This window comes from Haemaphysalis longicornis, unplaced genomic scaffold (genome assembly GCF_048455015.1).
Source record: "Haemaphysalis longicornis isolate Haplotype H1 unplaced genomic scaffold, Haemaphysalis longicornis Haplotype H1 scaffold_1, whole genome shotgun sequence".
NCBI lineage: Eukaryota > Metazoa > Arthropoda > Arachnida > Ixodida > Ixodidae > Haemaphysalis > Haemaphysalis longicornis.
Genome location: NW_027526203.1, coordinates 171511599 through 171528169, shown reverse-complemented (window position 1 = coordinate 171528169; position 16571 = coordinate 171511599).

The window sequence follows — 16571 nt, the reverse complement described above, 5'->3', positions numbered from 1 at the left end:
CAACGAGGCGAAAAGAGGCAGGGGGCTCGTCCGATGAGGCGTCTTGAACTGAAAATAACTCCAGCTGAGCACGGGCGCAACCGATGACGGCGTGGTGGGTCTACAGAAAATCCCAACCGAGAATGACGTCGTGGGAGCACGAAGTGAGCACGATAAACTCAATGGGGTAAGTGATGTGTTCAATGGTGACCCGTGCTGTGCGCGCAGCAACGGGCGGGATGTGTTGTGCGCTGGCGGTGCGGAGTGTGAGGTCGGACACTGGCGTCGTCACTTTGCGGAATTTGCGGCAGACCTTTTCGCTGATTACTGACACGGCAGCTCCGGTATCGACAAGGCCGATCACGGCGAGTCCTTCAACAGTAATATTAACTGCATTGTGGGGTGAAAATCGAGGACTTAAGGTTTTCGACGTGGACGCAGCTCTTGCCGCGGGAACTCCGGCGACTAGTTTTCCTCCTGTGTTGGCTCAACGCGGGGACGCATGGGCGAGATAGAGCGGCGACGCGGCGAGGACGACCTGCGGCTGTTGAATGTCGTTCGGGCAGCAGGAGGCGAGTTCGACGGCGGCAAGGTGGACTGCTGACGAAGTGGCGGCTCATACACGACGTAGGACGGCGACTGAAACGACTGATCGTATGAGACGGCTTGGCGGCGACAGTAACGGGTGACGTGGCCGGCGACACGACACACAAAGCATATGGGGCTGTTATCAGGCGTTCGCCACACGTTTGGCGCATGAAGTGGTGGTCGGGGCGGCGACATTGACGGAAGCTGCGGCGATCGTGGGACGCAAAGCGGTGCCTGCTGGCGAGGTCGTAGCAATGCTGCTGTGTAGGTTAGCGACGGCGATGTGGGAGCAGCCACAGGCCGCGATGGGCAGGCCGAAGGGAGAGCTTCGGCGACTTGTTCCCGTATCGCTTGCTGAAGTGTTGAAGACAATGGGGGCGCTGATACCGCAGCGGGCGCACACTGTAGAAGAGATAATTGACGCGCGATTTCTCGGCGAATAAAATCTTGTATGCGGGGCATCAGGGAAGACTCCTCGCTGCCGACGACCAATCCCGAAAGGGGCTCTCCCGGCTGTGACGCTGAGCGCCGCGTGAGAAGCCGCTGCTTGCGGAGCTCGTCGAAGCTCTGACACCAGTTGATGACGTCCCCGACACTCTGAGGATCCTTACTCAGCAACATCTGAAAGGCGTCGTCGTCTATCCCCTTAAGGAGATGCTTGATCTTGTCAGCCTCGCTCATAGAAGGGTCTGCCCGCTTGCACAGGCCGATAACGTCTTCTATGTAACTCGTGAATGTTTCGCCTGCGTTCTGCGCCCTCTCTCGCAAAAATTGTTCCGCGCGAAGTTTCCGCACTGGGCGGCCAAATACTTTCAGAAACTCGGTCTTGAAAGCTGACCAAGACTGCAAGTCGGCTCCGTGGTTCAGGCACCACGTCTCAGCGAGTCGCTTGAGGGAGAATGGGACATTGTTCAGCTTCATCTTGTCATCCCATCTGTTATGTGCGCTCACCCTTTCATACGATGACAGCCAATCCTCGACGTCCTGGTCGTCATCGCCATTGAACATGGGTGGGTCTCGCTCGCGGAATGCACCGGAACAGACGATGGGGGGTTGCGAAGGAGACGGCCTTTCCCGAGGGTCGTCAGTGGACAGGACGCGACGGAGACTTCGGCTTCGTAACTCCAGGCTTCGGTGAGTACGGGAACCGCACACTCCACCAATTGAAGAGGTGTTTATTGGCAGGGAATGGTAGCGTTCCAGGTGACGGTATTCAGGTAGGCACTGAGAGGACTAGCCGGAGCGATGATCATGATGCAGCGAGCTATCAGTTGTTGTTGTTGTTGTTGTTGTTCCTGTCGATTTGGCTCATACCCACGTGGGGGATTGGCCAGGAATCGGGCGTGAGAAGGGCTAATGCGCCCGCTTAAAACACCGGAAACTAATACACCTCTCTATTTATACGCAGAAAGAGAAAAAATGGAATTGGTTGAAAGTTTTAGGTGGATTTTTGATTAGAACAACTGAGCTTTTTGGACCGGAAAAACTACATGTCAGAATCAACGCTAACAGGGCAGGCGCCTGGTCTCGGAAACGTATGCATGAATGGCTGCAGCCACCCCTCGGCGACAATATCCCAGTGATGTGGCCCCAAAAGATAGTAGAACGGGCATGGAAATAGGCAGGCCAATTCGTCGTAATGGCGTGGCAAGATGACGTTGCCTCATCATTGAAAAACCGCGGCAATGCAATAGAAAGTGCTCTAAAGTCTCCTGATCACCGCAGACAGCACACCGGGAGGAGGAGGCTAGACCAGCCCGGTGCATATAAAAGTTGAGTTGGGGGACTCGACATCTGAAGGTAGTCAATGTGACCTCGCATTGTCGAGATTCACAAAAACGGGTATTCCAATTATGTTTTAAATGGACATAATCTTCAAAATTAGTGATGATTCCTTCCTGCACTCCTGCTAGGCGTTGGTAGGTACGAAACCTTGCTCCTGCTACAATGAAGGGAATAGGGCATAGGTCAACTGGAGGGCCATCTAACGACGATCGCGCCAAGGAATCCGCCTGTTCATTAAGCTGTAACCCTTTGTGACCTGGAACCTAAATGAGGCAGCTGTCCCGCAAATGGGAAGGCACAAGGAAGTTGAATGTACGAATAAGAGCGGAATTTTCGGATGAAGACAGAGCAGAACGAACCGATAAGGAGTCAGTAATAATTGCTACGTTAAAGTGCTGCGGAGGTACGTCTTTTAAGGCCAGAACTATCGCTAGGAATTCGGCTTGAAATATTGGTGTGAAGTCAGGTAAACGCAGCGAGACTGACCAGTTAAGGTGTGGACTAAAAATTCCCACACCTGCTCGCTCCTCACGCTGGGATGCATCTGTTGCAACTATTGCATAATCCTTAAAGCTTGCCAAATGGTCGTGGAGTATTCCTGTTAAAAATCGCGAAGTAAGCATTTTAGCGTTGCTGGGGAAAATATTATGGAAAGTTAAAGGCGCAGGAGGAACGTCACAGGGCATTGTCAGTACTGTGGGAATATTGATACTCAATGGTGAGAGTAACGTCTGGGCATAAACACACTGTGGTCGAATGTACCGAGGCCACCAAGAGCTGAAAAAGAGTGCTGGCTGAGCAACCATCAATGAAAAATATCTGCTCTGTGGAGATTCAGAAATCCTCATAACCGTCAGTGCTGTTAGTAGCCGAAACCGAGACTCCAGGCGCGGAATGCGGGCCTCCAAATACAAGATATTATTGGCCACGCACCTTGGGAGGCCGAGGCACAATCTCAGTGCACGATGCTCCAACATAATAAGCTTTCTGAGTTTGTAATCTGGTGAACCGGAAAAGAGGGCGCACCCAAACTCTAAAATGGGACGCATGTACCCCCTGTAAATAAAAAGCAAAGTGTCCCTTCTCATTCCAAAACTCCTATTGCTGAGTCTCCTCAACAGTCCAAGTGCCCGCTCCCCTTTGGTCGCAATACGGTTTATATGAGGGCGCCAGTCCATTGTCTGATCATATATTACACCCAAATACTTCAAAGACGCCACCTGAGGAATAGTCGCCTGCCGATACGTCAGGCAGAGGGTAACCGGAGCAGATACCGGAAAAACAATGACAGCGCACTTATTGACGTTAAGTTTCGAATTTATGTATGTTAACCACCTTTCGATGGAAAACAAATATGCCTGTAGCATTTCATAAAGAACATGAATGTCCTGGGCAGCAGAGAAAAAGGCTATGTCGTCAGCGTAAACATAAGTACAGACTTCCTGATTTATTGGAATTGAGCTCATTAGTACATTAAATAGGATGGGGGAAAGCACCGAGCCTTGGGGGACGCCCCTTGTCTGATATAAAGTCGATGGTTTAAAGCCATTTTTTTGAACAAAAGAACCTGCGTCCAATTAAAAATTGTTGGATCCATGAAAGAATGTACTTGGGTACCCCACATTCTTTAAGTTTGGCTAGCAGTACCCTATATTCCATGCTGTCATACGCTTTAGCAACATCCAGTGTGACGAGTGCGCATACCTGTTTGTTTCTGCGCGCAAACTGAATACGGCTCTCCAGGTCAACATGGGCGGACCAAATGGAGCATCCCGGACGGAAGCCAATTTGATGCGGACTCAGAATATTTTTACTGGACAAAAACTGGGCTAATCGGCCATACAAAATTCTCTCTATCAATTTGCCTAGGTTGCTAGTTAGTGCAATTGGTCGAATATTGTCCGGAATAACACCTAGGCTGGGGTTCTTTAGAAGGGGGACAATTTTTGCGATTTTCCAATCTGCAGGAATCTATGATTTTTCCAATGAAGTATTTATAATATTCAATAGATCGTCAGGAGATTCCTCAAACAAAAGATTTATCGCGGGAGTAGAAACCCCATCTGGCCCCGGGGAGGCTCCCGGCAGCCGCATAACAACATCCCACATCTCTCCCATCGTGACAGGGGAGAAGTCTACAACTGGTATACTTTCTACAACAATTGGTGATAGTGTAGATGAGAACCTGATTTGTAAGTCCTGGGCGACCTTTTCGATCGAAATCACGATTTCATCAGACGTTTCCACGACTGAAACATCGTTACTGCGATTGTCTACACTCTTGCGGTTACGCAAGAAAGCAAAGAGAGCACGTCTGTTTTTTGTATCTGAAAGCGCCGAGAAACAATGCGAATGATGCAGTTGCTTGGCCGTAGAGATTGTTCGGCGGAAAATAGCCGAATAATATTTAAAATTTGACCAGTTATCGGGACTCTGATTATGAATGAACTTCTTCCACGCTGCCTTCCTACGCCGATAATCTCTAGAACAGTCCTGATCCCACCAGGGGCTTATACCCTCTCTCTTTGCAGAAGCAACAATGAATTCAGACTTCTTTAGTGAGTTTTTCAATGCGGCTGTTACCTTCTTAGCCCTATTTTCCTCAGACTCATTCGGGAGCGATATGATAGCCGAATGCAATTTCTTTTTCATAACTTCATAATTTACCAACGTCCGCAATACCCGTTCCGGTGTACTTGGAGAGACAGCTACATGAAAAACTACCGGTATGTGGTCGCTATTTGTCGGGCAATCGACAGTACTCCACGAAGAGACTGACACGCCCTTTGCAAATGTTAAATCCAAGACAGATCGCATTCGGCTCCGGAAAAATGTCGCACTACCCGTGTTATAACAAAGAAGATTGTTGGTGGACATCCAGTCTAATAATCGCCAGCCACAGGTATCTATTTTAAAACCCCAACTGACGTGATGTGAGTTGAAGTCACCGGCGATCACGAGGTGTTGCTTACTTGACGAAAGAGCAAGATCTAGGGGACCTGTGGTAGTCACTCCGTTAGGAAAATATGCATTAACTAAAGAAAAAGAAACGCATCCAGGGAGGCACATATGAATCGCCAGCAGTTCGCAGTCCGGTGACAAGGACTGAAAATACAGTTTGGCTTTGTGGCAAAATTTGGAAGATACAAGAATCAATAATCCACCTCCTCGGGTCTCCCTATCTAATCTAAACACACGAAAATCCGGAAGAGTGAATGGCTTATCCTTGGACAGCCAAGTTTCTTGAAGGAGAATAATATCAGGACATTGACTGTTAATGAGACATTTAAGATCTGTGAGAGCCGCAATTATCGAACGACAATTCCACTGAAGAACCCGGAGGGACATTAGGGGGAGTGAATAGCAGCCATGGCTGCCTCCAAAATGCCTTCTTTAAGCTTAATTTCTGTGTGGCCCTTTTTAGCTTTTTTGGATTTCGATTCTGTGGGGGAAGTAGGTTGTTGTGAAAGCGATGACGTTGCCCGTTTACTTGTCGAAGTAGCTGGAAGCTCTAATTCCATTTCAAGTTCACAATCTGACTCCAGAACTGGGGAGGAAACCTGACCCTGTGAAACCACAGGAGACGAAGGAGCCAGAACCTGGTGTGTTGAGTCGGTCATCAGAGCCGGGCTAATAGCCTCGTTGGAAGTAGCCGTCTGGAGGGAGATTATCGGTGAAGGGTTCCTCGCGAGGTTCTCCCCTCGCACCGCTGAAGCCTGGGATGTTTGACCCCTGTTAGTCGTGGACAAAGGCTGCGAGCAGACCTGCTCCTGGGAAACCGGCGCAGGCAAAGACAGGACTTGCACAATTTGTTGTGTCTGAGCAGACAAAAGGTTCGAAACCTGTTCCGTCACCGACATGACCATTTGTCCCGAAACCTCAGGCAACACCTCTTTTAGTGCCATCGCTATTGCCTTGGCAAGAGAAGCCTCATTGGTTGGGGTGTGGCGGGTGGTAGCACCTGCATACCCATAAGCTCTCTCTTTGACTATATTTACCGCTTCAGAGCGGGAACAACGGCACTTTTCCAGGACCTCCAAGACCCTGACTTCCGTTGCGCGGGCTGGGCAGTTCGAGTAGTCCGCTGGATGAGCAGCTCGACAGAGGCAACATGTAACTTCATCCGCAGTACACTGGCTAGCGGAATGATCGGCTCCGCAATTGCAGCAGCGAGTGGATGATTTACAAGATCCTGCAGTGTGACCATAGCGCCAGCAGTTCTGACATTGCCGAGGACGGGGGGACAAAGGCTCAACTCTGTAGATCAGGGGCCAGACTTCGATTTCTGAAGGGCATGAGGAGCCCGCAAATGTGGCGATTACTGATTCTGTAGGGGTGCGGACATTGTCCACCACACGAGAGCAGCGGTACACCGCGATCACACCGGCATCCAGAAACTGCTCGAGGAGCTCACTTGGGGAAATGTCCACGTCAACTCCGCGGACAATCTCTTTAGTACACGCAAGATGAGAGGGGACAAAAGGCCTTACCGGGAAAGAAGCAAACGACGAGACCTTCAGCAGATCAACTAAGCAGGCCAAGCAGGCCTTATCAACCAAGCAGATAATTCCGCCCTTCCCGTACGGTCGCACCTCCTTAACACTCCTGAAGTGCTCACTTGCGGCTTGCAGGTCTTTTTGGATGGTCTTGAAATTTTTTAACCTGATTGCCCCACCAGTGGTCGGGACCATTGCCACCGGGACAGCCGCCACGCCATTCTGCAGGAAGGAATCCAGAGGCAGGTCCTGCGCCAAGAGACTAGCCGACCAGGGAGAGGACCCCTGGCCGGGAGAAGAGGTAGACATGGGAACTGCCTATCAGCTAACGGAGATATTAAACAAAACAGATAACACTACAGCAAAGCACCGATGCATGGCCAAACCCAACGCAGAACGCAACGTCCACGTAGCAGAGAGCGCGCGTTTCGAGTCCCGGGGTCTTGTGCGCACGGACTGCGTGGCTTCTTCTTCGTGGCGCGTTCTCCACGAGGCTGGTGCTATCTCCTCGTCGTCTTCACAGTCCCCATTCACTACATACCCATTATTTCCCATGGCCACCGTATTAGAGCATACCCACACGGGGCATAGTGCGTCCTTCGCAGTGTCTGATAGCATACTCTAAATGGGCGAATCTTTTGCACTACAATTTATTTATTATTTATTTATTTATTTATTTATTTATTTATTTATTTATTTATTTATTTATTTATTTATTTATTTATTTATTTATTTATTTATTTATTTATGTTACTGCATTTTCCCCGAGGCAATTATTGAGGAGGAGACATCTAAGACTGTATCCAGTCCAAAAATAGAACTACCTATCAATCTCGCACTGAGGCAAAAATATTACAAGCATAAAAATACAAGCATTTTAGTATGACAAATAAAGCTATTTCAGAGCTAAGAAAAAGCTAAGACATGTCTTGAAGGACTGTAGCCAAGAGCACTGTGCAAGATAAAATGACAGCGAAGACAAAGAAAATGAGATGGAAAAAATTGGCTTCAATCCATGCTGTAAAGGTGGTTGGGCTGCGAGCTGAAAACGACACCCACAACAATTACCCCTGTGGCGTCACTTGAATTCACACACGTGGCATCCACTCACTGCTACCACCCATCACGCTCTACGCCTCCCTCTCTCAGTCCTCTCTTGATGAATTATACAGGAATTTATAGAGTGCAATTCAAATCTCCCGCTTTCGCAGAGTCCGCGCGCTCCCTGGCTGCACGCCAGCAGGAGTACTCTTCTTTTTTTTTTTTTCTTGCGTTAATGTTGCACGTGCCGGAACCTTACTGCGCAATTTGGGACGCGCCTTTAGTGGCGGCCACTTTTAGCCTCCTTGGCGAGACGCGCGTCTTTGGCGTCAACTTCCACACGTCTGGGCGTAGCTTAGTCGACAAGCCGTCGGGCTCTCGCTTTTCTTCTCTTCGTGGGGGCAGGTTCGAACCCTCTCAGCGGTGCCAGCAGCTTATTTGTGTAGCCGAGGTGTAGCCAGTAGCCAGTAGTAGCCTGGAATGTATGTCTGTGCAGCCAGTAGTAGCCTGGAAGTTTTGTGCTGACGCGACCACGAAAATTTCCTTGGCTAGTCAGAGGTATACTGCTTCGCAGTAAAATAGAGAAAGAAGAGAGAAAAAGGCGAAAGGGAAAAAACGAAACATGGTATAAAATCAGCCACAGGAGACATAAAATCAATGCAAGAAGCAGCACTACGCAGTAGTGTAATATAAGATATTGCCGCGAACCATGTACGGGTTTGTTTATTTATTGTTTGTTTTTAATGTCCGGCCGCGCCCGGCTCTGTTATCTGTGTCCCATGCGAAGAGCGTGTTCCATTCTTTATTTTTATGCGGCACGGACTATCTCATTCAGATAAGCAGACTGTTTCGCCCTAACGTCGATAGCCCAGAATAATCTTCTGTGATCTACAATGTTCTGGATGCGAATCGACGGTTCTAGAAACACTCGCACCGAAAGATAAAAGCCTGCAGAGCAGACGCCACGGCATTCATTTCGACGACACTCGCCCGCGCAAGTCAATTTGTTGACCGCTGCTTCGCTGCCTCTGTATACTTTTGAGTTGTTAGGGGAGCACAAGTTCGCTCCAATAAACTTGTTTTCCTTGAGGACAACTGCGTCGTCTTTGGCCACGTGACAATATAACAAAAAACAGGAACAAGTTCACGGCAATTCAAGTTATGCAGCGTTCCATGTTACCATCGTGACCACGCAGATAACGCTAAAGCGTCGTCGGTGTGTCAAATCTGACACCACATGCACAAAAGGCGTTGTCCGGCAGCCTGTTCCAATCGCCATTTGTGAAAGGAAGAAAAAAAAAGACCATTTAAGCGAGGTGCGGCAATAAATTTCCCTGATCTTTTTGCTATTGTCTCCTTTTCGATACGTATGCAGACGTTTTTAGATAAGTGTGGTGGTTAATACCGGTTTTTAAATGCAGAGCATTTCTTTAACTCGCACTGTCACCCGTCGTCCCTCGGCGTTGTCCGCAGCCAGCCCCTACACTATTAAAAAAATAATATTTACCGGCGCCTGGTTTCGATCCCACGACCCTGCGGGCGGAACGCAAGGTACATGGTGTTCTTCCCACTGCGCCACAAAGCCGACACAGAATCAAACGCTACGAACGCGCCTTATATCCTTGACTCATTCAAACTACGTCAAGAAGCTGCTGATACAACGCATTCACTACCTGTGGGCGGAACGCGAGGTACATGGTGCTCTTCCCCCTGCGCCACAAAACCGACACAGAATCAAAGGCTACGAACGCGCCTTATATCCTTGACTCATTCAAACTACGTCAAGAAGCTGCTGATACAACGCATTCACTACCACCAACTCCCCAAACACTAAACGTTAACGCAATACACCCACCCCCTATGCGACGCATTTACTCGAGTCCCCCTCGCGGGGAGATGGGCCCAACTTTTTCGTTAGCTATTCGTCATTAAGCTCCCAGGGGCTCGCCGATGTCTCTAACGGCGTCGTATTCACGCAAGAAATTCGTATCCAAGATTAGGCCTTCGCAGCACCAAAATAGAACGACGAAGTGCGCACAAAGTCAGTGCCTCCTAGGCGAACCCTAGCCGTGCACTTCCCGGCTGGTGTCAAAAGGTGGGTCTTTACCTGGTACAAGCTCTCGACAAATTTTTGGCTCACGATGGAATAATCTTCGCCTGTGTCCAGAAAAGCGATCACCTCTTGCCCGTCGTTGGTAACCCCGAGCGCAGCATTAGCAAACTTCGTCTGCATTTAGTCTTCTTCGGTGTGTGTGTTCCCAGTGCGGCAGTACTCCATCGGTGCTTTGTTCTCGCCGAGTCGTCGTCGCAATTCGGCGGGTTGACGTCAGAGGCCGTTGAGGGTGTTCCGAACTTCTGCTATCAGCAACCTTGCCTCCCGATACTGATTCGTCTAGTTTCCGCGCCTAGGGCTGGAAAAGCGGACTTCGGGACCATCTCGAGGGCGTGACAGGTCGGCGGGACGTGCACTGCAGATAAGGTAATCGCGATCGACGAGTGGGTGATGTGGTTTTGCGTGCGGTGAGGTAGTCGGTGATTTCGATAGGCCGCTGGCCAAGCCGGGGAGAAGCCACGGAGCCCAATATCGCGGCATTGGCACCGACTGTAAGCGTGGACACGTTCACAGCACTGATATCACAGCAGCCGCGGGTCAGCTGTGCGCCACAAACCCGTGTTGCGAACAGGGTACGTGGTAATGACGATTTCCGGCATGGGCTACGACTGCACAGACGGGTGCGGCTGACGGGATGGGACAGTCGACCGAAATGAGGGCTGCTGGCGCGTTGCTGCAGCTGGGAGGGAGCTCTTGAATGGGAGGTCGGGAGGCGAAAATGCTTGTCGTATCCTCACGCACAATTCTGGCCAGAGAGGGCACCGGCTGTGTAATCGCAATTCCAATTTTGCCTAACTCTTCGCGCAAAACCGACTTTATCAGTTCTCGCAAATAGTTGTCGCCCCTCGGCAAGCTGACAGCGTTGCCGGAAGCATTGCCGGAAGCATACTGGCGGTTTCGCTTATGCACAGCCCGGTCTATAGCGGAGGCCTCCTCGATAAACTCTTGCACGGTGTGCGGTGGGTTTCGTACAAGGCCGGCAAACAGCTGCTCCGATGCCGTGCATCAGGTAGCTGATTTTCTTTGCTTCAGACATGACAGGATCAGCGCGGCGAAAAAGGCGCGGCCCCACGTCCTCGGCACACCTGTGACACTCTCGTTTCGTTTAGCTTCCGGATTCTCGAATCCAGCAAACGCAGCGCCTGGTCACGACAATCCCTGCTGGAAAGACAATCCCTGCTGGAAAACGTTTCCTGCAGCTGCTGGAGGAGGTAGGTCCAGGTCGTCAATGTGGCCGCGTGGTTTCCGCACCAAGTATAGGCGCTGTAATCCGACGTGAGTCATTTCGCAATTTCTGAGAATTGTCCCACTTGTTAAAACTGGCAACTCGTTCGAAGGGAGTAATCCAGCCCTCAAAACCCTCAAAGACATCTTCGAGGAGCGTACCCGGGTTGCGAGGCTGGTGAAACGTCAGCTGGGATGTGGCCATAATGGGAGCATGATAGGCCCGAAATTCAGGAAGGCCCGGGGATTCAAGAGAGACATCGAGCCAGAGTCGACTGCACCGGTGCACCGGGGTGTCGACGAGACGCGGCCTGCCTGTGGTGGTGCCTGAGAAGGACCCCGGCATTAGCTTCACCAGTGTTGAGTCCTCGTAGACGCAGGCGTAAACAGCAAGTTGGCGATGCGCCTATTTATTAGGCATGGTGCTTGAAAAATCATTTCCTTTGCTTAATTTCGTCTGCTCGAGCAACGCTTTAAGAACATAAATTCCAAACATTTTCACAATTCATTACTTCTCGAATTTAGGAGACGCATTTGAAATGCTCGTTTTAAGGCTCATCGCAAGCGACCATACGATATCTTCAGTCGGCAGCCCAACTAGCCGTGACGTCATGTTAAGAACATTCGAGAGTTAAACGCTCTTTGTTTATAATATTTTGTACAGCTGTAAACACGATATTTTATAGATGATGTATCCTATTGGTTGCCATGAACAGTTTTCTATTCACGTGACCGGCGGCGCGACCGCTTCAAGTTGTCTGCAATCATTTTTGCAGAACTCAGAGCTACGGCCTGTTTGTACTCAGTTTCACTGCTTAGGTTCACGTTATTTTGCCGAATTTTCTTCGGAATCTTTCTTTTTTAGTATCAAACTGCAGAAACCGCTAAACAAAAAAATGTGGTTGATACATCTTTCATAGGAATCGGCAAAGCTCGAAAGTGAAATGTGCCTTCGCAGGAACAGTTGAATGTTTATTGTGCATCTATATCAACTCGCACATCGCTATTTATATTTCGGCAGTACGCCACCGTTAGGCGCATCAACATTACACACTATATTACACGCACCGAAGCATTGCGTAAATCCCATTGAAACCCCAGGCGCTCGCAAACCGTGCGAACGAAACCGAACGGGTTGTCAGCGCATCGTTTGGTGAAGTCACGGTCCGCTACAGTGAAAGGAGCATGATTTGCGGGACGGCAGCGGTTTTGTGGGTGTGCTTGGCGAGCGACGTCCTGCTGGCGGATAGCTTCGGCACAGGTGCGATCACTTCGGCCCTGCTCCGTGGAGTGTACGGCAGACGCTTTCGTTGCGACTAGCTCAGCTTGCGGAAAGCGAGAGGCACAGTTCGTAGCAATCGGACAACGAATGCGTGAACACGTTCCGCTTTCCGCTGGCGTGCCTCTCGACGCACCAAACCAGTCACGGGAGCGACATTCGCCAGTCGGCGTCGTTGCCGTTCTGCCCTAATGCAACAGTTTTCTTACACGGGGCTATGGTGGAGAGAGAGAGAGAGAGAGAGAGAGAGAGAGAGAGAGAGAGAGAGAGAGAGAGAGAGAGAGAGAGAGAGAGAGAGAACACTTTATTTAACCAAGGGTTAGCGCAGCTTGGTGGCCCAAGACCGTAGAGCTTCGGCGCCCGATCCGTGAGTGACTTCTGGAGATCCAGGCTTGAGCATCCCAGCGCTGCTTCCCACTGGTCGAGGGAAGTGATGAGAGGGTAGGGGTCACACTTGCAGGCCCACATATGGTGATGTAATGTGGCCCGTTCTCCGCAGTGCTGGCAGAGTGTTGTGGGGTACAGTGAGGGGTGAATGTGATGAAGTACGGCTAAACAGGGGAGGGATTCAGTTTGAAGCTGACACCAAAGGCGTTCCTCTTCCACTGATAGAGATGGGTGGGTGGGAGGGTATTTGCGGCGGGAGAGGCGGTAATGTTCCGTGATTTCTCTGTACGTGAGTAAAGTATCACGGGTTGATCTGGCCTCATGAGAGGCAGTGCTGGCATCACAGGCCCGGGAGACGAGAGCTCGGGCTGCGGTGTGTGCCACTTCATTTCCTCCAATACCCGTGTGGGCAGGGAACCAGATCAATTCTACAGGATCAGTAGGTGGTTTTTGATTAAGAATTTGGTGGGCCGGCGAGATCTGGCCTCTGGCATAGTTTAGAACGGCCGTTTTCGAATCTGAGAATATGAATCTGTGTGTTGGCCTATGTGTGAGTGCAAGTGCTATCGCCGCCTCTTCCGCCACTTGAGGGTGACGGGTTCGGATGGTGAGGGTCGTGAGTGGGGGAGAATCGGGTGAGTTGATGACTGCCAGGGCAAAAGCGTCCACATGACGATACTCCGCTGCATCAACATACAGTGTGCCTGGATCAATGGGGTATTTTGCTGTTAATGCACGGGCTCGTTCCGCCCTTCTTTGGGAATGATATTGGGGGTGTATGTTTCGAGGAAGGGGCCGAATAATGATGTTTTCTCTAGTCACTGTTTCTATGAGTGATTTTGCCTCGGGCTCTTGTAGGTAGCCAATGCGCAGGCTGTCTAGGAGGGCTCTACAGGCTGCACTGCGCGTCAGGTGGCCAAGCTGCCCCGTGCGATGTCCTTCGATTAGCTCTGTAGCCGTATTGTACACGCCTGTGCTCTCCACCGAATTAGGCAATCCACTTTTCGAATTTCCGTTTCCGTGAGGCTAAGATACGGGAGCGCATATGTAATCCTACTTATTAGGAATGCTTGTATTAGTTTTAGCCTATCTTTTTCTTTGAGGCCATGTCGTCGTACTACAATTCGTCTAAAAAGGCGATTATTTGCGCTACATGAGCCGAAAATTTCCTGATGTACGCTGTGTTTCGGCGGTCCTGTTTTAGAGGCAGTCCAAGTTTGTTTATTTGCATTACCCGTGGTAAGCGTGTACCCCCCAGCTGTATCGTGATTGAGGGGTTTCGTGGTGCTCTAGAATTCTTGGGTGGAAAGACTAATAGTTCGGATTTGGCTGGTGAACAGTGAAGGCCAGCCAAGGCCGCGCCTTCTTCTACGGCTGTTGCTCCAGCCTGTAGGGTGGCTTCAAGTTGAGCATCACTACCTCCCTTTTTTTCAGTGGCTAAGGCGTTGCGCTACTGAGCACGAGGTCGCGGGTTCGATTCCCGGCCGCGGCGGCCGCTATTCTGATGGAGGCGAAAAGCAAAAACGCCCGTGTGTACGAGATTTCGGCGCACGATAAAGATCCCCAGGTGGTCAAAATTAATCCGGAGCCCTCCACTACGGCGCGCCTCATCGCCTGCGTTGCGTCGGCGCGTTAAACCCCACAATCAATCAACTACCTCCCTTTACCCAGAGCGTGATGTCGTCCACGTAAAGGGTGTAATGCAATTCCGGTATCTGATCTAAGGTGATTGGTATATGAGCCACTGCTAGGTTAAGAGCAACGGGGAAATCACGGATCCCTGAGGAGTCCCGCACGATGGAAGCTGTATATCGGGCAGTGTGAGATTTCCCAATCGGAGTGTGGCCGTCCTTTGTGTTAGGAACGCGCGCACGTAGTTATATACTCGAGCTCCTGGTCCTATGCGTTCCAGACCTCTCAGGATAGCATCGTGGGTAACTCTATCGAAGGCTCTGGTTAAATCCAGGGCTAAAACAGCTGTGGATTAGGCGCCGGCGTACAAGTGGCGACACTTCTCATGGGATCTGCCGGAAAACGCTCCGCACAAAACGCAAGGCTCGTCTCGCTTCGCGGGCGCCGTGTAAATGCGACCCGGGTTTCTTCACGTCCGGAAAGCCAGGCCGTGAGTGATTCAGATATCAAGGCCGCTGCTACGTGGCTGTCTGAGCTATGCCGCCCAGTCAGCTGAGAAGTCGAAACGCGAGTTCGTTTCTTCACTGGGGCGGATGCCCACTCGGTCAGGCGTGACACGCTTCGACAGCTCGACAGCAGCAACCTTCCCGATACTCGATGATTTTCAAAATGCCCTAACCTCGAGATGTATAAAATGCTCTAACGGGACAGCAGTATTGGTAAGCTCGAAAGCGTGCTTTCCGGTCCATTAATAGCTTGGAAATTGACTACTTCAACCACCTCAAGCTATTATACCCTTTCTTCTTTTTACTAAAACTTACTCAGGCCTTACTTAAAACCATGTTATGTTCGAATTTTACGCCATCGTAACCTCCCGAGTTATCTGCAAAATTGCGTAATCTCCCGTGATTTATGTGCGCATTTGCAATGTTCCTAAAACATCAGTAATGTTTTATCAAACATTAGTGCGCATTAAAAGATTAAAACATTAGTGCGCATGTAATGCTTACTAATTTTGCATTAACCTGTCGTGGAAAAGGCGTGTACGACGAGCAATAGCACAACTGATATTATGCTCAAGCGACCGGACAGCGAGTTCCAAAGTTGGTCGGTAGTACCCATATAACATCAATGTATTGTGGTTGCTTTCAAGCCCTTGAAATTTCCCAATTTCTTGTTTCGCAGATGGGGTGTCCCACCAGAGATCGCATCTGTATGCACCCCTGGGGGGCGCTATTGCGATTAATCACTATGCATACACCGCAAGAAAGTTAGACAACTACGTAAACTTGCATAGCATGAGCCTTAAATTAATTTGAAATCATTCCGAGCGCTTTACTTCGTTCAATTACTCCCGATGGCAGGCGTTAACCACAAAAATAAATTATAAACCTGCCTAACATATCACTTTCGCAGCACAGGAGATCTACCTTACCATTCCCTCTCTTAGGAACTCACTTTTATAGTGAGTCTGATAGCATGTCGTGTTTTTTGTTTGCTTTGTTATTCTTCCACGCGGCATATAAAAGGAGCCGTAGAGGAAGGGATATAAAAGGAGGTGGCAAAGTAAGGGGAACGACGGAGATATGACAGTCAAAGACCGTAAGGAAAGCATTAAAAGTGGTCTTGTGGGAGGGCAGGCTCATAAGAAGACATAAAGCCCAATTTTGCGTAAAAGCTTCAGTAAATGCTTCTAGCAAGTGCGTTGTCATGCACCCAGTGACCGTGGTCAGATTTTTAGGTGCGGAGTACCTTAGGACCGCACAATGTCCGTCCGCGTCCGTGCGCATAGCATTTACAATCGCAAAAAATCACACAGGCACCAGCAGGATTCCAGCCTGTGTCTGGTAGACCAGACAGAGTTAGTGTCAGTCGTCTTACCCATTGGGCTACGACCGTGAGTTAGTACCCGAGAGTCAAACGGCTTACTCCCTCGCCTGTGACGGTGCGGAGTACGTTAGGACCTCCCAATGTCCGTCCGCGTCCATCCGCGCGCACACCACCATCAAGCGAAATTCGATTTGAGCCGTGAGTTGCAGTTTCATTT